The sequence below is a fragment of the Sturnus vulgaris genome, chromosome 6 (assembly GCF_052056855.1).
Source record: "Sturnus vulgaris isolate bStuVul1 chromosome 6, bStuVul1.hap1, whole genome shotgun sequence".
Classification (NCBI taxonomy): Eukaryota; Metazoa; Chordata; class Aves; order Passeriformes; family Sturnidae; genus Sturnus; species Sturnus vulgaris.
Window position 1 is genome coordinate 3,279,415 of NC_142248.1, and position 24,769 is coordinate 3,304,183.

The window sequence follows — 24,769 nt, forward strand, 5'->3', positions numbered from 1 at the left end:
CAAACAGCCTCACTCCAATCTTCTCTGTACCCTCCCTTCAGCTATTTACAAACATTGATAAGATTCCCCCGAGTCTTCTCTAAAAGCTGAATAGTCCCAGCTCTGTCCCAGCCCTTCTCCACTACCCATCTTTGTGGCACTTCCCTTCCATCACATACAAATGCACGCTGCTCCCAGCTGCACACAAAGTCTTGTCCAAGCCCACAGGACACTTGGCAAGTGCAGATGTTAAATCCCCTTCTAATGCAAAGTGCCTGGGAGTCAATACTGACAGCTTGCTACCAGCAGGTTTTCAGTAAAAAGGTGACACGGTGACACTCCCCTTGCTCCAGGAGCCCAGAGAACTCCAGAAGAAATGATTTACCAAGTGCTATGGCTCTTCTCATGCTTCTCACCCCCCATCACCCCAATTATGGAGCAGCTGAGAGGCTTCAAAGGGAAGGCTTTTAAGTGAAGAATGTTATAAGCAGAATAACAAGTGTTTTTATGCCATAGTTATTAAGGCAGAATTAGCATACTTGGAGTGACAGAACCCATCAGGAATGGACAATTAAGAGTACAGATTAATCCTCAAAGACAAGATGCTTAAAGACCTAATAGCCTGACTGAAACCAGTGAGATCAGAGAGAGATCTAACTCTTTCAAAGGGCCTACAAGGTGTTTGATGCTTCCTTGCCCAGTAGGCTTTCCCTGCCTTTGGTTCAAAGTCATCCAAAAGGGATGAACTTCAAACACCTGTTTCAAGTGGAGGATGGCACTGGAGGATGCCCTTTTTCCAACCAGACACACTCCACAGGAACAAACACAGATGTTCAACCCTCCTGTCTTCTACTTCATGAGGAAAAAAAAAAACCTGCATGGTCTAATTACTGAATAAATGAAACAGATTAATTAGATTAGACAGTCAGAAGAAATAAGGCCATTCCTTCCCATTGAAGCACACAGTCAGTACAGGAGACGTACGGAGAAGGAAAGAAAATCTATTGCATAAATTAAACAATTCAAGTACAGCCCTAGAAGATCTTTCAGAAAATAAGTGATTCTATATGGGAAAGGAGATTATGAACTACTGATGGCATCAATGTGTCCTTACCCACTTCTGAACACTTCTGCTGCCTAGAACAGCATTACTGTGTCAGGCACGGAGCCTGAAGTGCCATGCAAGACACAAAAATGTCATTTATCCAAACTGCATCCATACCACAGGAACAGATTATTCACAACTGGGAAAATGCACCCAAAGTTTCTTTCCCAGCAGCTTTTAAGAGAAGGCTTCAGTAGAAGAGAGCCATGAATGGAGATCATCTTGGGAGAGTGCTGGGCAGTAAAAAGGACCTCATCAGGACAAATGTGTCTATTTTTGTTTCCAGCTTATTAGAAAGAAGACAATCCTATATTTGCTCCAGTTTCAAACAGCAAAACCAACAATATAAACAAACATTTGAGTAAACTTAAAGATGGAGGAATTGTTTCTACAATACTTCTGCTTTGTTTCCAAGCCAAGAAAGTGCTTGTGTGTCTTCTGTCACTTGATCTAACCTGATTTATAATCTTAAAGAGAGAATTTGATTGACCTAGTGAACTCTCTTAGAGATCACTACAACTTGAACTGTAAATCCTTCTGCATTTTAGCACAGTGATCTACATATAAAGATACAACTGACCAGGCACATAGCCCAGAAATAAATTCTGAACTTTTGCCTGAAGCAGAGGAGGAGCACTGTTGCCCACCTAGCAAAACATATCTCTAAGGCACCATTATGAAATCTAAAACTTAAATAATTATAAAATTAAGATAAATGAAATTAATAGAATATAAACCATTATTAAAATCTAAAATAGATTTCTTTCCTTTTCATTAATCTTTTTGTTTTATGAACTTATTTTTTTCCATGTGTGACAGAAAACTAGATAACAAGGGATGTCAGGATCCATTTTGTTGAAAGTGTCTAAAGCCATACTGACCCTATTAGAACACTGACCACAAAGTTCTTCTTTTAACTTTTTCATTTACCTTTCAAGGATAAAAAACTCGAGGTCTCTTATTTTGTCATAATCTGGAAGCTCTGCTAGTCCAAGACTGCAGCTGTTGATTGTTCACTGAGGTTAACTCACATTATTGCACAGAACAAGCTCATGGCCAGTGCAACTTCAGCCTTCCTTGACATCAATCACACTGTGACTTTTCAAACTCCTGCTGGAGAAGCTCCCTTCAACAAAAAATTAACCTTCTGAGCTTGTGATTATGTATTCAGCATAACTAGTCCCAGTTAGAGCAAAAGAGTTGTAACATCAAAAAAATGTTTCTGTCCCCTTCTTCTTTGCTTGGCATTTGTTTAAATTCAGCCTGTCCTGGAAGGAGGAAAGCACTGCGGATGTTTTGAAAGATTAAATGAGAGTTTATTCAATAGCACTGCATTCAATACTTTCTTTAATCAAATAAAATAATATCCTAGGAACATACATAGTGGATTCTTTTGTATGAAAGTTTCAATAGCATTCTTGAAAATGCATACCCAGTGCTGACACTGAAACATATCCAATCATCTCAGAATCATAAATAATTACTTTAAAAGCCTCATACAAAGGCAAATTCCTCACTCTTTGGCAGCCACTTGAACTGATATAAAGAGCTCCGTTTTCAGGGGGAAGAAAACACAAACACAAACCAGAAATCTGAAGGGCAGTGGCAGTATGGCCAATGTTAAAGTGATTAGATTAAATAAATTATATTTTCATCATGTCCTAAGTGTACCAAACAGGGCAGTCTGTGTCCTGGGAGGGAAGACATCTCTAGCTCAAGACCTCCCTGCCTTGGTACACAAGGTCCAGCCTTGGCTGAAATTTGGGATTAAGAGCAGGTCTGAGGCAGCTGCTGAGGACAGCCAGGCAACTGAAAGGAGTGGGGAACTCTCCAAATGCAGTTTAGAAAATCCTGGATGCCAGCCATGTGAGCCACAGTCCCTGCCCCTGCAGCTGGAGAGAAGCTCTAATGAGCATAATCTTTGCAGGTAGGTCTCACCTGAGAGTGTTTTTAAGCAAGGAGGATCACATCACACACACAGACACATCTGACACAACAAGCAGACAGTCATTGCCTCCTCATCTCCCCTGGTGTGTGACTCTTTACCAAAAGAAGCCTTGTCAGAACATAATTTTTTTAAAAATAGTGGCACACTGAAGTCTCTATTTTTCACTAGGACTCAAAATCAGTACATTTTCCAGTCCTTTGTGAAGCATTTCTTTTCAGCATTATTAATCACATTGTTTTCATTTCAAGGGAGAAATGATTGACAAAATCCTTTACCACCAATAAAGAATCACTAATTCTGACATCTATGTGGAAAAAGTGACTATCACAAGAGTGATTTCGGTGTAAGAATTGGATGGCTCACTGACAACACACCACCCCATCCCTGCTGTGTCTGTGGAAGAGCCCTGATGGTGTTTTCTGCTGCCTTAAGACAACATCATCTATAATGCCTACTACCAAAAAGGCAGCCTAAAGTCTGGGGTATCAAAAGCCAATTGAATCTGGAATTTCTCAATGCATGGTGTCCTGTAGCTGATTTTTGCCTTCTCTATATATCCTCATCTCACTATTTGCAGAGATCCTCAGGGGTCACATTACTCTGCTCTGCATCTCCTGAAGCAACAGAGCAGAAAGAGAAAAGGACTGAATTTTCTTTCTTTCTTTCCCTTGACAGAAATACCTCTATTCCTGACAGGCTGCATGGTAGCAGAATGCTGCAGTCAACTATGTGATAAGAAAAGGCAGGAATGATGAGCTTCACAGCCTCCCAAATCCAACACAGACATCTAAATATGTTATCCCTTGCACTGCATATTAGCTTGGCACAGAAATTGTTTGTGTCAATGCTGTGTACAGATTGTTCACAAGTAAATCAGATTAGAGCCAAGGCTGGGAAAGCTCATTCCCCAAATAATAAATTCCAGCAGCTCCAGCAGAGATCAGTACCATGGAGAATAGGGCAGTGCTGATTGACGAGAAGTCACCCAGCTCCACCCTCGAGCAACTCGTGCAGCTGAGGTATTCCAGAGAATAAATCCCTATTTGATCTTCTCATATTTTCTCATCAGATACAATTTAGCAACAAGTAAGCCTAAACTGTCCAAGAGCCAGCACAGTCCTGAGGAAAACAAAACCTTACATCAGGCTTCTGAAGGCTGCAGGACCAGATCCAGGAATGAGACTGCAAGGAAGTGCGAGGATGTTGCTCCTGTCCTCAGAGACACAGCAGACTTCAGAAAAATGACAAGGGCCTTTCCCAATGCATTTCAGCTTCAACGTGTGGAATCAGACAGATTATAAAATGTCAAGGCAATTCAAGCTTTTGCTTACGAAGAGCAAGCCATTTATCTAAAGCACACTTGAGGGGCTTTGATCTTACCTGATTCCTGGCAGACATTTAAAATAACAGGACAAGGAAGGTAAATTCTGTATTCCAGCATATGACTTCAGACCTCTGAGAGCAGGGACAGCAATACAGGTGAGAACAAGGAGGAAATTAGTGTAGGCTCACACCTGCCCTCCTCTCCAGCTTCCACTGAAAACCAAACTGTTGTGGTTCATTCCCGAACAGCAGCAGCAGTAAGGACAAAATTAACAGGAATTCACTGACTGTCAGTCCCCCAATATCCACACTGCTGCTGGCAGCAGTTTTCAGGGAATTCCTCAGATACAAGGCACTGAAATGGAAGAGCTCTGATGCTTTCTGCCTGTGCCTGGGTACACCTTTCTGGCTGGGTTCTGCTCAGCAAGATTGGTGATCAAGACTTCATCCTGTCCCAGCTATGCCTGCTTCACTTGGCCTTTCTTTGCTCTGGGACTAGACAGAAGCATTTACAACACAGAAAATTTCAACCCATGGTTGAATGCACATTTTTCAATGCTGTTTCAGTGCCATGCCAGAGACATTCTTTCCTGTGAAGACACATAACACTCACAAACAAACACTGAGGTAAATTCAAATAAAGAAGGTTTTGTCATTTGCCTGGATTTCATAAAGTTTTTTCTGGTTTCAGGCTGACATTTCAGGTGTTAAAAAACAAACTAAAAAAAAAAAAAGAATAGAAGAAAAAAATTCCTGCCAAGAACAACCAAAGCCCTGGTAAGTGAGAAGATATTCATCTCAAGAATAACTCATTTATTTGCTATGGAGCTGCAATGAAGCTCAAACCCTTGGGCCTTGCCTTGTTGACACAAACTTGTGCCTGGCCCTCTACCACCCTGGCCTTGGACCTGCCTCATCTCCAAGCACTGCATCACTGGCTGCTGCTGGACCACTTCAGGCAATGACACAACCTTGTCAATATATTCAAATTTTCTAAGCCTTACAAGTTCCTTGGTGGGGGGGAAAGAGGCTACTTCCTCCCAGCTCTAACTATAACCTGTGATACAACCTTAGAGAAGTATAAAAAGCTTTCAGCACAAGTCTGACATGCAGCCATGCACACTGCAAGATGATCCCTTTGCATTTGAGCTGTTCAGTAGCAATATTTTCCAATGCTTTCTTCTCTGCCACAAAGTAAATCATTGAAAATTCTGCAACAAACCCACAGTAGTTAAATTGCCCACTTACCTTTCTCTATTATCTAATTTGCATTAATTACATTCAGCCTAATGGAAGCAATTATTTAATTAGTACAAACTGGTGGTTATGTACACACTCCTGTTGAAACATTTTGGGTTGCACACAGTCCAATTACCTGCTGAATTGCACAGCACCTGATCAAAAAGTTATGAAAAGTTCGACAGAAAACTCTCTAGACAGTACATAGCTTTTATTTTCAAAAAGCTGTGATGCCAGAGGAATGAAACTCAGAGGGTTGACAGCTTTGAAACACCCACCCTTCCATTAAATGAGTTCAACTGGTTCAGAAATCAATAAGTTATTCCCCACCATTCTCACCAATATTAATATGTGACTGCTGCTGATATGTAGGCAGAGAACCCCACTTTGCTGAGAGCTAAGAGCTCATGCACATAACACAAGTACAGACCTGGATGGCATCCACAAAAGACAGCAGGAAGGAGAATGGCCTACGTGCTGGTTTTGAATTTAAGACACTTCAGGTACTTGCCTAAGGACACTTCACTGAAGTTAATGAATTTTGTCCAGGAATTATTTTAAATAATGCTTTTAAACACACATTTCTCCCACCTTGTAAAGACAACTATTTCTGGAAAGTTTATGGAGACAGACACAGTTTAAAAACCCTCTTGAGAAACAGCTACCTCGTGTGAAGAACAGAGACAACAATGAAAAGCTAAGACTTGATCCAGCTGGAATTCAGATTGCCACCAAAGAGAATGGTCACTCTTAGAGATCACATAGGATTGCTCAAAAATATGTACTTCAAATGTGAAGGTTGTCATGGAAAGCCCAAGATATTTATCAAAATCCTCTCTGCTGACCTCCAGGGAATTTATAATCAGATCACAAGACACAGCCTTAACTTGTTTTCAAGCAGAACAAATCCCCATGTGATGCTGATGCTCCTACCACCCTCCCACAAGGATGGATGACAACGTGCAGAGCTGCTACAGGACTCCTGAGAGACTTGAGAAATCCATTGTAAATACATCCAGACTTCAGTTTTCAGAGGGCTGCAAGTCAGCTGAGGGTGACATGAGAAGGGACTGACAAAGTTTAAAAGACCAGTGCATGGGTGTTGCTCTGCAAAGCAACTGCTCACACCTCACTGGTAATTTCTCATTAGCACTGTGTTTGCTCTCTGAGAGCACTCGGTCCCAGTCCAACACCAAAGGGCTGCCTTTCCTTCTTTTTCTCCTCTTCCTCTTAATTAAAATTATTTCCAGGAATTAGCAGAACCCCACATGTTTGTTTTAAACAGCAACTTCTTTACATTCCCACTAAAATTATAGAAATATATGAAGCTTAAGTGCCATTCTACACAGAGGGTGCTGAAAAATTAAAATCCTTTTCTTCATTGGAATGAGCCCAAAACATTGTCATGCCAACTGTGGTTCTAAAGATGCAGGCAAGAAAAATTGAACAACATAATCTACACTTCAACAAACTACAGATATATCCAACTCCCAGATAATTGACCAACAAATCACTGACAATCAGAGAAATGAAGGCAAGAATACAGAAATTTCTTCTCTCACTTCCTTTCACCAGCACATCCTCTAATGATCCCAGCTTTTTGTTTTACAGGATATTAAAAAAAGGAAAGGCAGACAATTCAAAATTTATGAGGAGCCAAGGGACCCTACTGAGTGCCACCTTTCTTGTTTCATTCCTCATGCCACTGGCATAAATTGGGTTTTCAGTCTCCCTCACTTAACAGGCCTATGTATCTTGCATTCACGTCTCCCTGTCTGCTAGCTTTTAATACCATTTACCAACATTCATTTCTTCTCAGCTGCCTTTCTCCCTCCAGGGTTCTCTGTGCAGCCCTAAGGGAACTCAGGAAAATACGTTTTCTACCATTCACGTTCCCAGCTCCTCAGGGCAAGGCACTGCACTCATCCTTCCTTGGGCTGAGGAGGATCAGGTGGGACACTTTCCACCACAGGCTAAAAAGGCTGCTGTTTAAACTGGCATGCTCACAGAAGTGACTTGCTGGTACCACCAGAGGCTCAGGAGCACAAAATGAAAGGGTGGTCAAAGCCAAGGGTTTTTTTTTCCTGTACAGGAGAGCTGTACACAGGCATTGGAGGCTTGGGGTTTAAGATATAATGACAGTATAAAAATGCAAAAGTGCTTTTTCTTGGCAGATATTTGTTTCTCACTTCCTGGGTTTTCTGTCTACGTTCTACAGCATTTAAATCTAGCTGTTGGAGCCTTAAAAGCACACAGGTACCTAATACAATATTCCAACCAAGTTCCTCTAAGAAATGCCTCAAAGCCATTTGACTGAAGGGAGAAGCAGAAACATTTACCATCAGGTGGTCTTCTCAGCTACAGAAATTTGCATCACAAGCATCACCACTCCAGTGCTATGTGCAAAAGCTAAGCCTGCCAGGGCTGAAAATAATATTCAGTAGTAATAGGAACTACTGACTGTGGCTCACAGTGAAGGAAAACTTTCTGGATAACAATTTCAAACCATGGTTGAGATACCAATTCCTGTGTGGAACCAGTCAAGACTCAGTGCTGGTTAACAGCCAAGAGGCTCCAAGGAGGCCCATCTATTACAGGGATTTCAACCTCCTGTCTTTCAAAGCAGAGAAAAAAAAAAAAAAAAGACTGTAGCAAAACTGAATTGAAAAGTAAGGTGGCAAAGCTAAAGAAGAACTGGAACTCAAGAGGGGTGAGGTGATTTTCTGACATAACCAGGATTTGTGACTCTCTCCTAGGTGCAATATACAGAAGGTTAGACAAAGATGTGGACAGAAAGCAGCATATAAAAGTCTAAGGAGAGCAGTACACAAAACTTGTTCTGAGCCCCTTTCTAGCCCAGAGGCTATCCTAGACTGGGGTTCTGTTCCTTGTGGTAAGAGAAAATGAGGAGAGATATGGCATGTCCTTGATAATATTTATTGACAATATAATACTTAGAAAATCTTGTTTCCTCAAATTAAAAAAAAATTAAAAAAAAAAAAAAAAGAAACTGAACAGCAAGACAAAGTTGTTCAGATTCTATTTCAGCCTCAACATTCTTGTCAACCTACCCTGTATACAAACATTTCTTGTCAGTCCTTTCTGGATCCCTGCTACAAGTCTTGACTGCTCACAGGCCTGCTGGCCACTACCAAAGATACTTCTCGCATTTTTCTCCTCTCTGACATTCTTTCCAATAAATACTCATTCCAGCAACAGATATCAAAATGATAAGGACAGCAGAACAGAACAGTTTACTCTTATCAAGTAAGGGGAACAAGGTAGCCTTGGAGAAGTAGATAAGGCCAATGAAACAAAAATCATGCAGAGCACAAGCAGGATGCAGCTCAGCCCTGCAAGGCTGACACAGTCGAAGTTATGCAAAACAATGATACTGCAGCTACCCAAAAGTGGGGCTCAAGGGACAGCCCCCATAAAGGACACCAAACATTGAAGACAGACCCCAAAGAACCATATAAGGAACACATATGGGGTGTGACTATGTAAAATAAAGGCATGCCTACACATCAAGCAAGCAGAGAGAGCTGATGAATGTGTAATCAGAGTGAAGGATAAAAGCTCTGCTCCCTGCTCCCCCAGTGCCCCGTGCTGCAGGGAGGAATGCCTGCTTTCTAACACTCCAAACGGTGTTAGAAAGTTCCTGCCTGGCCGATTTCGGTGTCATTTCTGGCTGCTCCCAATGGGACACTCTGCCTGATCTCCCGTGGATCCGAGGGATCTCTGGATCTTCACGCCAGCGCCGGGACTTTCCTGGAGAAGACCACAGATCCCCGGACCAGTCTGGGACACAGGTAAGATTCTATTTGATAATAAGGCATTCTTTTGGGAAGAATAAGACTTGTGGCTGTTCCAGGGCATTGGGTGGGTTATTTGATATTCCAGAATTCACTATTTGACTTGGTTTTATCAATTCATATTTGCTTTGTGTTTGCATTTGTATCTGTATTGCAGCATTTTGGGTCTACTATTCAGAGATGGGCAGTGGACAATCTAAAAAGGGTATTCTGAAAAAATCCCCACTTGGCTGCCTTTTGCAACATTGGAAAAAGATTGGAGGTCCCCCTGGGGGACCAGCGACCAGGGAGAATTTGATTAAGTGTTGTAATCAGCGGTGGCCATTGTACCAACTCGACTCTGGAGAAAAGTGGCCACCAAATGGAACCCTGAATTATAACACACTGTTAAAGTTAATGCTGTTTTTAAGGCAGGAACAGAAATGGGATGAGGTTATGTATGCTGATATGTTTTTCACTTTACGGAATCATCCTGAATGGCAGAAAGATTGTGGCCTGAATCCAGCCCCCTCAGACCCTTTTGTGCTGGCTCTTGAAAAGGAGAAGCAAGGAAAATGTTGTTCTCTGTGCAGCACAGGACAAACTTGTTCTAAACATCTCCCCAGTATGAAGGATGATTTAAATGTTATGGGCAGTCCTAACTGCAGGCTGGATGGAGAAACAAAAAACCAGGCTGCTGAGACTGATATTCTGAGGCAACTGGCATGCAAAGAGGTGGATTTGGCAGGTCTAGAAGAGAGGATAGAGAGGACAGGGAGGATGTATGGAGGAGCAGAGGGGGAGACAGAAGAGACAGAGAGGATATATCAAGGAACAGAGGGTTTTAGTTCGACTGCAGAGCCAACTAGAGCTGAACACAGAGATGTGAGAGCAGCTGCCTTCCATCAGGCAGCTGCTATAGATGGTCCAATTACAGCAGAAGATCCATTTTCAATAAAACACCTTAACAGTTGGGAGTTGATGGCTGGCACCTACCGAGATGACCCAGACAAAATGGCAAAAGCATTTGAAATGATGATAAAACTTCAGGATCCAGACTGGAAGGATATAGATGCTATGTTAGAAATGCTGTTTGACAGTACAGAAAGAGAGATGGTTGTTAAAACCAGCAGGAGGTTTGTGGAAGAGCAGATTTTGACAGGCAACTTGTCAGGTACACTGGACATTAATTTTCCCACTGTAGATCCCAAGTGGGATCCTAATGTGCCCGTGCTTAGAGAGAGATTAAATAGGTATCAACAATGGATACTATATGGAATTAGAAATACCATACCAAAGGCTATCAATATGTCAAAATTATTTGAAATTAAGCAGGATGGTAAGGAATCACCTGGTGAATTTTTAAATTGCCTGAAAGAAACGGCTCAAAAATATACTAATGTTGATCCTGAAAGAAAGGAAGGAAAAACTCAATTAGCCCCCATATTTGTGGGGCAATGCTCAGATGATACTAGAAGGAAATTACAACAGGCTCAGGGACAAGACCAGCATGATTTAGGGAAGCTGCTAGATGTTTCTTGTGGAGTTCTTCAGAACAAAGAAAACCAGCAAGAAATAACTAAACAAAAAGTAGTTGGAGTTAATGAAGGAATTTCTAGAGGAATGGTGCCTGCAGGGAAAGGGAAGGGACAAGGATGTGGAGAACCTGTGGCTGTCACCAATGATGACTGAGGAGGACTGGAGGATTCTTCCCTGGCACAACTTCTGCTTACAGCTAAGCTGGGGAATGAGGAGGTAAATGAGGAGGTAGGATTTTTATTAGATACAGGAGCTAGTAACTTAGTGCTAAATACAGTAAGGTGGAACTTGAGTAATGATTTTCTAAAAATCATTGGTGCAACAGGGAATGGCAAAACTCAGCCATTTTTCAATTTATTTTACAATTTATTTTTCATTTTAAATTAGAAAAACAGTGGATGACTCACCAGTTTTTGCATCTACCTAATTCACCAAAGCCTCTCCTTGAGAGAGAATTCTAGGAAAAACTAAATGCTGAAATCAAATTTTAAAATGGCAAAGTATTGGTTATTATTCCAGAACATAATTATGTGGAAGCCTCTATTTTTGCATTACAGCCACTAAAACTGGACATGATACATCTGCCAGTATCACTTAAGGATGCAGTGATCCTCACAGTCTGGGCTGGAAAGGTGCCTGGGTAATCAAAAAGAGCAGAGCCTGTAAGAATTAAATTGAAACCTAGAGCAGGATGGGTAAGGCAAAAGCCTTTGAAAATAGAAAGTCATAAGGGGTTATAACCCCTTGTGGAAAAATTTATAAAATATGGCCTATTGAAGGAATGTCAATCCAAATTTAACACCTCTATTTTGCCAGTTAAGAATGCAAACTGAAGGAAAAGCTTACCAGATGGTACAGGACCTTAGAGCCATAAAAAAGATAGTAGAAAATATACACCCAGTAGCAGCAAATCCTTATACCTTACTAGCAACCTTGAATGAAAAATTAAAACAGCTTACAGTATTAGATTTGAAAGATGCCTTTTTCTGCATTCCTTTGAGTACTGAGAGTCAAGAGCTATTTGCTTTTGAATGGGAAAATCCAAACAGAGAGAGAAGAAGCCACCTGACTTGGATGGTTCTACCACAGGGGTTTAAAAACAGCCCCACCATACTTGGAAATCAATGGGCAAAAGAACTGAAGGAATGGAAAAAACACAACCCCACTGGAGTTTTGTTACAGTATGCAGATGACATTCTGATAGCCACTGAAACGAAACAGTAATGCTGGGATCAGACTGTGGCCTCGCTGAATTTTCTGGGACTAACTGGATATACAAAGGATCCAAAGACAAAGCAGAAACGTTCCAGACCACAATAACTCACTTGGGACACGAAATTCCCCAAGGAGAAAGGAGGTTGGGACAGCAATGAAAGGAAGGAATTTACCAACACCCACAAAAGGTAAGAGACTTACACACATTTCTTGGGATGGTGGGATGGTGTCTCCTGTAGATCAGCAATTGTGGGCTGCTAGTAAAGCCACTATATGAGCTCCTGAAGACAGCTGAAAAGGACTTTACAGTCTGCACTGATGATGCATGGGCTGCCTTTCTGCAACTCAGCCCTGCTTTGGAGCTCCCAGAGCCCACGTGCCCTGTGAATTATTTACCCATGAAAGGCATCAGGGAGCACTGTGAGTGCTGTCACAGCTCCTGGGGGAGCACACGAGGGCTGTGAGCTGCTCTTCAGTGCAACTCCACGTCAGCCAAGGCTGGTGCAGTTGTAGGGCAGCAGGAGCTACTGCTCTTCGATCCAGGAAGCCTGAAAACTGACTCTGGGATTGTCATTTGGGATTGTCATTGTACCACACGTGGTGTAGTTGGTACTCAAGCAAAAAGGAGGCCACTGGATCTCTCCTAGCTGGATGCTGAAGTACCAGGTAGTCTTGCTGTAGCTTGCTTGATGACAATGTGACAATCAAAACAACTTCTGTCATTAACCCTGCTGTGTTCTTATCTGCCCAGTAAGCAGAAGGAACCCCACAGCATGACCATGTTTTGCTTTGTTTCCTTACAAACTATAGAAGTGTATTCCAGCAGACCCGACTTGGGAGCCAGACCCTTGGCAAGTCCTGATTGAGAGCTGTTTACTGATGGGAGCAGCTTTGTCCAGAATGGAAAAGGACTATCTGGATATGCAGTGACTGCACACCATGAGGTAACTGAATCAGGGGCACTCACTCCAGTGTAACTGCACTCACTCGAGCTTTGGAACTGAGTGCAGGAGAAGGAGTTAACGTTTGGACTGATTCAAAATACAAACTTTTTGGAGTGGTACATGCACACAGGGCCATCTGGAAAGAAAGAGGCCTTTTGACATCTCGAGGCACATCGATCAAAAATGGAAAACACATCTCAGATTTACTCGAAAGTATCCAGAAACCAGCAGAGGTTGCTATTATGCAATGCACTGTACACCAAGCAGGTAAGACCAAACTGGAACTGGGGAATTCTTCAGCCAATAAGGCTGCCAAAAAGGCTGCAGAAAAAGGCACTAGAGAAAACATATCTTTAATAGCCCTGTCAGAGATACCTCTCCCAGTAGAAAAATCAGAGTATAGTGCTGGGGACTGTCAATTAATTGAAACCTTAGAAGCAAAATTTGATCCACGAGGCTGGGCAGTTACTCCATCCAGGAAAATAATAGTCCCAGAACTGATCTTGTGTGAAATAGTGGATTGTGAACATAAAGCCACTCATTAGAGTACTGAGAAACTTCTGAAACATTTGCAATAATCTATAATTGGGTTTAAAATGGCTCAGTACAATCAAGAATCCAACAATGTATAGTTTATAAAAGAAACAACCCTAACACAGCTAATAAAGTAATGCTAGGAGCATGAAATCTGGAAATGTTCTGGGTAAATATTGGCAGATTAATTTCACTGAATCACCCAGAAAAGGGGGGTGTTAACACCTCCTACTTCTGGTGGATAACTTTTCTGCATGGCCAGAAGCCTTTCCTTGTTGCACCAACCAGGTTAGGTCAGTCACCAAAATACTGTTGAATGAAATAATAACTAGATTTGGGGTAGCCTTGGGAATGTTATCAGTCAGTAGTTCCCACTTTAATGCAGAAGTGGTACAATAGGTTAGGAAAGCCTTGGAAGAAATAACTTTGGCTCTTCATACACCTTACAGGCCCCAGGCTAGTGGCAGAGTAGACTGAATGAATTATACAAATTGCAATTGGGTAAAATATGTCAGGAAACCCCTAGGACAGGACTCCCAGCCTTAGCTGTTGCTGTACTACAAGTTAGAATTCAGCTGTGGGACACCATCAAAATAAGCCCCTATGAGTTGCTATATGGTCAACTCCACCACATACTCCAGCAGACACACACCTAAAAGGAGGGGTCAACGTGAATAATTACCTCAAAAACTTCATGGGATTTACAGCAAGCACTGATGATCTCCAGACTGACAGGAGTGGACACATCAGCACACGAATTCCAACCAGGAGACTGGGTCTACTTCAAAGACTGGGGAACCTCTCTGCTCCAGGCAAAGTGGAAGGGACCTTTCCAGCTCCTGGTGACAACTTTAACTGCATTGAAAGTGGGCAGACTAAAATCACAGATACATTATTCCAGAACTAAAAGGGTGACCAAAAAACCCAAGATGTTTAAGTCTTGTTTTGCTATCAAAGTGGTCGAGTGTCTACAGATACCCAGGAAATTTGGAAACAAGCTCGGATTTTACATCACACAGCTCCAGACGACACCTCCTGTGGATCTGAAGAAATCTGGACCAAACTTACTTCATGGTTACCCAGGTGGACTTGGTTAAAACATCTGTTTATAACTGTTTATCACCACAATCATTGCTATGTGTGTTTTAGCTTGCTTGTTGTAACCTGTTATGCTATAAAATGAAAAATAGGTATTAAGAGACTAGTTCCCATAAGTAACTTAAGAAAAGGGGGGGGCTTGATAAGGACAGTAGAACCTAACATTTTACTTTTAGCAAATAAAGAGAAGTAGATGAGATTGACAAAACAGAAGTCAAGAGGATGCCAAAGAACCATAAAAGGACTTCCAATAAGGGATGTGACTATGTAAAATAAAGTAATCTATATACATCAAGTAAGCAGAGATAGCTAATGAATATGTAATCAGTGTACACAATAAAATCTCTGCTTAGCCAACACTCAGGGCACTCAATTAATTAGAGGGAGGATCATCTGAGTTACAATGCTCTGCAGTAAAGCAGATACATAAATACCTGCAATAAAACTGATGCCTGTTTTCTAACACTCAAAACTGTGTTAGAAAGCTTCTAGCTGGCCAATTTTAGTGTCTGAACTCCAACTGGCCTTGCATAAGGTACAAGGTGTCTCACAAGGCCAGTTCTGCAGGGTGTCCAGCACACCCCACCACAATGCCATGCAAAATGCACTTAAACTGCTGTGGTAAAGTACACTGAGTCTAGTTTGAACAGAAAGGGGGGAAAACTACCAAGTTCCTAAGTAGGTCTCTAATAATAGGAAAATGTAAAATTTAACCTCAGGAAAGATGCAGATTATGATCCTAGCCTTTAATGTTACAAACACTGCTAAAATACTGCGTATCTTCAAAGCAGAAGTCACTTGAACATTTAACAGCACTTGAAGAGCAGCAAGCCCTACTTTGCTAGCAAAGAATAACATCTTTAATTGAGCTTTTAAAAAGTGACCAGGACTTTACAAGGGTAGATTCCTAGCATTATTTGAAATGAAGACCATTTAAATAATTTCATGTTATACATCATTAAGCTGAAACATTCAAAACCAAGGTAGAGAACAAAGCACAGCAAAGATAAAGTGATCTCCCAAGGTCACCTGAAAATTTTTCTGAGAGGCAAGAAAAGAAACTGATTTTTGACCAATCTCTATGACCTGACCAGAAAGATAGCCTTTCCTCACTTCCCTCTAACATTTTATCTTAGGGTGATTAAAATCATATGCAGGTACAAACGTACTTATTTATGTGAAGGCTATGCTTACCCCTGAAAAACAAATGCAGGCAGGTATCTCCTGAGTTACTCAAGCAAACCATGTTCTATAGCAAAAACTGGGGGGTACACAAATCAGAAATGAGTCAGTTTAGTGCTAAGGCTGTGCTCTGTCACTAAAACAGAATGCTATCTCAGATGGAATAAATGTCCCCATCATATTTAAAATTAAGCTAATCAATTTTTGTATCGTAAAATAACCCTGTCCAGAATCCTGATGAACCACATGACATGTCTTCCAAGGACTCTATTGTTAAAGATGCCTTTTTTACAGGAATTTCAATAATTAATCATGTTTTGGGGTAGTTTTATTTCAGTGTGGCTTACCCTTTGATGATCTAATTTACATTTATAATGATCTACTCCCTTGTGGATTAATTGCTTGTGTTATTTTCTCTATTAATCAGACATCAACATTTGCATTACAGATGACTGTTTGCATTATTTTCACACTACTAAATCTGGCAGCATGGTACTAATGATAAATACTTTCCTCAGTTCTAGACGTGAGTTAGTGTCTTAATCCTTTTAAACAAAGGCATTATTAAGATCTTACCACTCCTGAAGTAGCCTGGTCATTCTGTGGTATTAGCCACATATATTTATTATGTCTAAGGATTCTTTTTCTTCCTGCAAACCATAAATGCACTAATACTTTGTTCATCCATTGCTGTCAAATAAGCCCTGAGCAAAGGGCAGAGGGTTATGAATCTGAGACCATCAGAGACTTTTTTCTTAAATCCCTCTGTAACTTTAAAGGAGTTTCACACCTTCCAGCTACTCACTGCAACTCCTTCCTGAGTGCTCCCCACAGTGTTGCCTGAAGAGCTGCTTTTTGTCAAAACAGCATACTCACACCTAGGAAAAATAAATTATCAGTGCTAGTATAAAGCAACACAAATCATTGACCGGAGCTAGGCAAGCTGCTTGTGGCTGGAGGAGATGAGGAAATGCTCACACACTGCTCTGTCCACAGGCAGTGACCTTGGCCAGGTGGTGGCACAGGCACCTCCTCAGCAGCCCAGCTGGACCCAAAGGAACACACCCGAACCTCTGCTCTCAGATGGTGGCACTGCATTCAGCCCTGCTGCCCTGCTCATGATTCTCTCCCCAGATGTGATTCAGACATGCAGGCCAAGAGGAGAGGAGGAGGAGGAGGAGCCTGGCTACCTCACTGCCCAAACTAAGCTGCAGCAGCCTTTCCTACCTGTAAGGAATTGGGAGCAATAGCAGCTGCAGCAATGCTGTCCCTGGGCTGCTACGCTGACACAGAGGTTTGGGCATGGTAGGGTTGTTCTTTGCACTGGAACACAAAGCACTCCACAAGTCCAAAACACTCTCACATACAAGGACCTTCAAAGCCAAAATACATAAGATTATTAAGAGACATGTTGTTTCTTTAGAGAAGCATCCCTGGCCCATCTGGGTCAGCAGCTTCAATAACAGACTTGCTATCCTCTGAGTAAAGTTTTGCTAAGCTCTGCCAGCTCCCACTTTTACAGCAGCAGAGAACAACTTGGACATGCAAAATAATTCAATAGGTAAAATGCCAGCATAGGGAGCATAAACAAATGCTGCATCACAAGCAAACATGGTGGTAGCCATACTTCATAAAATAAGATAAAATTCCCAGCAGACCTGTCACACATATCTGAAACTTGTCACCTGCAGCTCTTCTCCTTTAACTAGCATTACAACTGCTGCCTTGAAATCTGTCACAGAAGAAGCAGTCCCGTGCTTGCCACAGACGTTTTCAAGCCACATCTTTCATTCTGGGATGGTTAACATTTCCTCCATGTGACTCCAGTCAGACAGGAAGAGATAAAAAACTCCTCTGCCCATTGCTACACGGGAACCTTTTCCCTATCCCATTAAAAAAAAAACCTTTCTACCTTATGACACTCCACACTGCACAGTCTGCACAAGCAGGACTGACATGTGTGGAGTTCAAGAATAAGTGACTCTTGAGGAGGTGCCTGGTACCTGCACAGCAACACTGACAGGTTGTCTTACAAGGAAAGACAAATTGAAGGAGATCTATTACATCTCAAAGTGATTAAGTCCTTTCTAACACGTTATTCAGCTCCTTCCCTAGGGCCAAAACACAATCTATTCCATTCTCAAATAGCATTATTTTTTCTGCAGACATAAGGAGGGCTGCTTATAGTGTAAAGTACTTTTTAGGGAAGTAAATGTCTCAAGGTGGTCCTCAGTAAGAACAGCTTCCAATCAGCCTGCTCAGCATAAGGCACCTGCTGCAAGACATGAAGTACTGAAGTACTGGCTGATAGAGGCTCAACTAGGCAATAACTTGGAATGCTACTTCAATAACCCATTTATGGAGTGCCCTCATTTTCCACCCCATGAATATAGTCCCTCCCTTGACTTCATGGCGTGGTTAGTAAAGCTGAGCAAATCTACTCATTTTGGACACAAATAATACCTTTGTATCTGCTGGCAGATGTTGTGCAGAAAGATGTTCATTTCACAGCATAAAGCTTTTCATAGATAGTTCATTCCTTGTAGCATATTGTTGGAATTATGTCATTCCTGCATTGTATCAGTTCTTCCCCATCTCTTCATACCCTTTAAATTACACCTTTGGTCTTGCATCATATTCCTGGGATCATTAAGTACGTGAACTGTAAATATTCCTATCCTTTGCCACAAGAGAACAGAGAGGAAATTGTGCAAGGCGGGTCAGAGTAGCCTTCTCTAACAAGAAATGAAAGCTGGGACTTTGTGTGCAGCTCCAAAACTTGTGCTACTGAGCTGCCATAATGACATATTACCTTCCATTAATCTGCAATTAAACACTGACAGAGACTGTCAATCTAATACCCTATCCATTCAGCAGAACTAAATGTACCATTTCTGTCCCCGACACCATTCCTATGACTAAAACTCTTCAAAATAAAGTTAAATGTGAGATTTAATGGAGCGAGGAAGAGTCCAAATTCTGAATTAAGAAGGAGCGAGATTACCGTGTTTATAGCCTCACCACATCTGTGACTGTAAAGGCTGAGGAAACAGAATGGCTCTGCAGGAATGTATGCAAGCACAGAAATCATCTGCTAACACCTACAGCAAACTCATTTGCTGTCACCAATCCCCCTGGGACAACCAACTCTTTGCTATCTGTATGTGCTCTCTGCCTCTGACAGACACAGTCCCTGTCCCAAGTGCTCCTTGGTGTCCATTACACCTGTCCCCAAAGCACACCACATTCCCTCACGGCTCCCTGACTCCTCCTGGCAGAACGTGTCAAGGTCACCACTCCATGCACAGAGAGGGACAGCAGTGCACGCCATGGATAGTGCAGGGGACAGCAGTGCACTCCATGCACAGAGAGGGACAGCAGTGCACTCCATGCACAGTGCAGGGGACAGCAGTGCACTCCATGCACAGAGAGGGACAGGAGTGCACGCCATGGATAGTGCAGGGGACAGGAATGCACTCCATGCACAGAGAGGGACGGGAATGCACTCCATGCACAGAGAGGGACAGCAGTGCACTCCATGCACGGTGAGGGACAGCAGTGCACTCCATGCACAGTGCAGGGGACAGGAGTGCACTCCATGCACAGAGCGGGACAGGAGTGCTCCAGCATCACTGCAGATGAGACATCACTTTAGACGAGACACAAGCCAGAGAACTGCACAGTGCAGGGCATGGAAGCCAGGCTGAGATTCCCTGTCTCCTCTGCTGGAGCTGCAGAAACAGAGCTGCACTCCCTTTCCACGCTGTAGTGCCACAGGAGTTTCTGTCCAGTGGTTGCTGCCATCACTCTGCTGGTAGGAGCATTTGTGCAGGTGCTGCCGGGTCTGCTTGGGGTGAATCCATCAGGACAGATCAACCCAAAAGCTGCAAATTGTTTACAATAAATTGATAGATTCAGCTTCCCGCAGCCTGCCCTGCTGTCAGATCTCTGTGGGATTGTCACCAGCTCAGAAAAGCACTGACGGCTAGTGACATCCTAGCTGACACAGCTGGAGCCAGAAGGGGACATCTGGTAAGAGCTGGAGGCCTGATTCCAGGAAAACAAGCCTGCTTAGGGGGAAAAGGAGGTTCCCAAGTGCTGTTCTGAGTGGAAACTTTACCAACACAACTGCTGTCTTAAATGACACCGTGAGGCCCTGAGCTCTCCCCGACTGCGGGGCTGCTCCAGGGCTGAGCTCAGACACAACTGGATCTCGATGTACCCTGCAGCCAGTGCACACACACTTCATCTGAGCATGACTTATCCACCCGAAAATAGGCACACGAAATAGCTGCACTGAAGCACTTTCTGCCCTAGATGCTTCAATTTTAGACAGCTAGAGACAGATGAGATGAATGCCACTCTGATGAACTGAGCCCTGCCACGATGGGATTCAGCACTCAGGGATGCAGCAGAACATGTACATCCACTGAGTGACTTTAGGTTTCCTTCCCAAACACATTTTAACACTCAGCTCCGTTTCAGTGCTCCTCAACAACTTGTACAGCTCTTTATGTTCTGCAAGCATTAAAGATTTTAAAAATCCAAACCAAATAAAGAATCATAAACACACAAATTACCTCGACGTTCTTCATGACATGCCAATCCCACGGCATTAAAAAGCACAGCAGCCATTCCAGAAGAGCAGGGGAACACCTGAATGCTGATTTGAAACTGCTCCTGTTCTCACACAGTAACTCTGGTAACTCTGGGCTCCCACCCACACCCAGGTGAGATCTCAGCAGAACTGTTTCTTGTGACAGGACTGACACTTTGCCAATGGCACAAATGCTGCTAAATTAAGCCCAGTAAATGAGATAGCTGACTACACTTGGTTATCTGAACAGCTATGCTCTTTCTCTCTTTTAACCAGCTACAAATCTTAGTTTTTGCCTGGTTCAGTTTGGTTTTCCTTTTAACCTCAGTATTCACAATATGTGCTTGCAAAAACACCTGCAATATTTGGCAAGCAAATTTTCACACACTTGGGGTGATTGCAACTATCTGGTCACTTCAAGTGCCATGGTCAGGGTTCAGCACCCACCAAACTCCTGACAACTAAGGAACAACCAGATATGCCATGCTGCCAGGCATGGGCATCTAAACCTAGAAGCCATTCATAAATCTGAGTCAGGGAGCTGATGTCTGGGGAATGAATGTGGTATAGCAAATAAATCAGTACTTCTTCATGAGGAAAACAGAGAAACATCCAGAAAATAAAGACCCGGCCTTAATGGCCCTAATGTATAGCTTACACACAAAATCAAAAGTCACCCAATTCCTAGCACAACCACACTGTAACTGTTAACAACAAGGACACAGTCAGCTAAATAAACATTTTCAGAGTTAGCACACTGCATTAATTAAGTGCATATTTGGAAAAACAGTATAGTTCACCAGAAAAAGAATGCCCATTTGGATGTGGACTGTGTACATGGCTACTTTCTCCTGCCTGCAGGGCCACATGGTAGGAAGTACAGAGAAGTACATATGATTCATATGATGATGTAACAGCATTGCCAGCTCCCACAAAAAATTCACCAATCACAGCATTTAGCACTTGCAGGACATTGCAGGAGACCTTGAGGTGAAGTGAGCAGCTTCTCCAGCTCTATTATTTTTAGGTCTGCTAATTTAATCAGAGTTCTCTGTAGGACCCTGAAGCAAAATACTCCTTAATTATTCTGACTTGGAGATTTTTTTCTCCACATGAGGCTCACAAAAGTATTTTCCTCCATCTTAAGGCAGACCTGTGCCCACAACATTCAAGCTCTGTCATTTCTTGTTCTTCAGCTTCTGTAATGTTCTCGGTTTTCCTCCAGCATTATTTTTTTATTCTGCATACCAAAGGGCCATATAGGAGAAAAAGTGCAAAAGCTGAGAGGAAAAACTCATAAGGAAGGTGGGTGGTGATTACTTTAGTTGCGAAAGAAGAACAATGGAGGAGTCAATGTCTCAGCACACAGGAAAGTGTATGAAGGTGAATTGAATTTTTATGTGCCCTCACAACCACATCGTGGACCTCCCACTCCTGCCAACAAAGCTTAAAGGTCAAAAGAGAAATTAAACTCAAGATATATTCTTCTGAGAATGTTTTTTTTAAGAACCTCATGATTTAGTCTGATTTGATCTCTTGAGATCAGCAATTCTTCATGGAACCCAACTCCTGTCTCCAAGTAATCGAGGGCAGCTTCTACCCCCTTCACATCAAAGACAATCTTACCAAAACACCTGGGAGAGAGATGCATCCCTTCTGACTGCAACTAAGCCAGCAAGGTCCTCTCTCCTATTTGCAAGTGCAAAAGTCCACAAGTCTCCCCTGTGCATCCAGCATAAGACCCTTGGACAAAATACAATGTCTGCACATACAGGGTAGGATAAAATAAAGAAAAGTGAGCAGATTCAGACACTGCTGGAAGTACTTTGCATTAGTGGTGAGGAGGAAAAGGCTGAAGAGGCAGGCTGCTTCCACAAAAAGCCCTCTCAGGATGCTGGACACCCAAGCAGGTGGAGATGTGAAGCCAGCACTGAGCCCAAGCTGCTGCCCTGGTCATTGCTCACAGCTCACAGCTGCAGTGCACAGCACTGCTCCAGCCTGACATTAAACCTCCTGCTCACTGGGGTGGGTTAGCCCTGGCTAAGAGACAAACACCCTCCCCCAGGCTCTCACTTGCTCTCTCCTCTCAGTGGGATATGGAGAAATTAGTAAGAATAGGAATGAAAAAGCTTGCAGGTTGAGATAAAGACAGGGAGATTGCTTATCAATTACTGGTGCAGGCAAAGCAGGCAATACAGACGTGGCTTGATGAAAATTACTTACTGCACAGTAAAATAGATGCAGGCAAAGAGAAACAAAACAAGAAACGTTAAAATACCACTTTTCCTCTCCCCTCTCCCAGGCTCAATTTCATTGCTTTTCTCAAGACTCTGCTCCTCACCCCAAGCAGCACAGCCATCGGGAGCTATGGTCACAGCACCACAGAATGATTTGCATCAGAAGGAGACTTTAAAGATCACCTTAGTCCAACATCCTGCAATAAGAAGGGACATCTTCAACTAGACCAGGTTGCTCAGAGCCCCATTCAACCAGACCCTGACTGAATATTTCCAGGAATGAGGCATCCACCACCTCTCTGGGCAACTTCTTCCAGTGTTTTAGCACCCTTATCACAAAAAACTTTTTCCTTTTATCTAATCTGCATCTATCCCCTTTCAGTTTAAAACCATTTGCCCCTGTCCTATTGGGGTAAGATAATGTAATGATAATAGAAATAATTAAAAAATACTACTATTCCTGTAATCATAACAGGCCCTAAGTAGCCTACCCCCATCTTCTTTATAAGCTCTTTAGGTATTGAAAGGCTGCAGTAAGGTCTCCCCAGAGCCTGCTCTTCTCCAGGCTGAACAGCCCAAACTCTCTCAGCCTTCCCTCACAGAAAAGGTGCCCTCACATCATTTTTGTGTCCCTTCTCTGGACCCACTCCAGATCTGGATGCAGAACTCTAGGTAGGGTCTCGTAAGAGAAGAGAGCCAAAATCACCTCCTTCCTCTGGCCACACTTCTTTTGATGCAGCACAGGACAGGACCATCTTCCTGGGCTGCAAGTGTACATTGCTGGGTCATATTCAGTTTTCCATTCACCAAGTCCTCCTCAGCAAGGCTGCCCTCAGCCCCTTCACCCCACACAGTGTGTGCTGACACCAGGGGAACATCCAGCAGCTCCTGCTTGAGCCGTCCACAGGCTGTGAGCAGCTGCTCCTGTCTAGCATGGATCATCTACTCCTTCTTCTTCTCTGACATTGGTGCTCACTCTGTTCTTTCTCACTTTTTTCTCTCCCCTCCTCTGCCTGTATGTTGTTTTTTGTGCTTTATTAAATCCACCAACTCACCTGGTGGGCTGACATTTGGCACGCAAGTGCACCCTGATCATTTCTGGAGAGTAAATTAGATAATCTGAAATAAAGCAACCTAAAATAGACAAAAGGTACTCTCAAATATTTCAAGACAGTAAGAATATTTTCCTTTAAAATAAATAAATACATACATACCCTTTTTAGTTTTATTAGTTTTGCCACTGTCCATAATAAGAATGTGGTAGATACACAGTGTTGACTGCCAATCAGGTTTTAAAATAAACAAAACAAAAAAATTAGAACCATATTTTTCATTTCAGGAACACAACCTGCCAGGTGACTACAGCTGTTGAATTGGCCCAGACTAGATAACAGAAACACGTGGTACCTGAGACACACACCATTGTTAAGCCCACACAAAACACTGTGGACAACCAAGGACCCAGCAACATAAAGAGAAAGAAACAGCAGCAACCAAAATAAAAAAAAAAGAAAAGAAAAGGCACACAACAGCCAAAATGCTGAACGCTGTCCTCATTGTTAAAAACTTCCAAGAAATAACTAACTCTCAGAATTATTTATTTCTAAACATTTTTGGAAAAGCCTTCATTTGAAAGAATGTTCCTATGCATCCTCCAGTCCTTTACCCCATGGGAAACCTGTTCACAGCACAAACTGCAGTGGCTGCAGAGAGACAGCGTTTATAGAAAGAAAACACCAGGCATAAAACCTAGGCCAGTGCTGAGGCTACCACTCTGCCCCCAAAAGGGCACTCACCCCAGGAACCCCACTTCTCCTAAATGCAAGGCTGCAGCTGTTCCAAACAAAGACAAGCCATCACTCCATTCCAAAGAAGCAATGTTTCAAGAAAATTCAAAGCAGCATATTTTCATGTTCAAATCTTTGCTTACTTATAATCCCCATCCATGCTCAAAGATCCCAAACCCTTTAGGTGAGCCCTGTACATACAGGTGAGATTGTAAAGGTGGTCCAAAGCTCACCAAACACAAACTTAT

At 42.6% G+C, this 24,769-nt stretch overlaps 1 protein-coding gene across 8 annotated transcripts in view; it reads right to left on the reverse strand.

Moving 5' to 3' along the window:
- The window catches only part of TSPAN4 (tetraspanin 4), a 416,360-nt gene that overhangs the window by 269,100 nt on the left and 122,491 nt on the right, over window positions 1-24,769 (reverse strand). Inside the window, exon 1 of one of the 8 annotated variants that reach the window (XM_088166709.1) lies at window positions 20,481-20,549. The exons of the other annotated variants lie outside the window; for them this stretch is intronic. The gene's annotated coding sequence lies outside the window, so the exon portion shown is untranslated. Of the gene's footprint in view, window positions 1-20,480; window positions 20,550-24,769 lie in introns of those variants that run through there. 8 annotated transcript variants of the gene reach the window in all.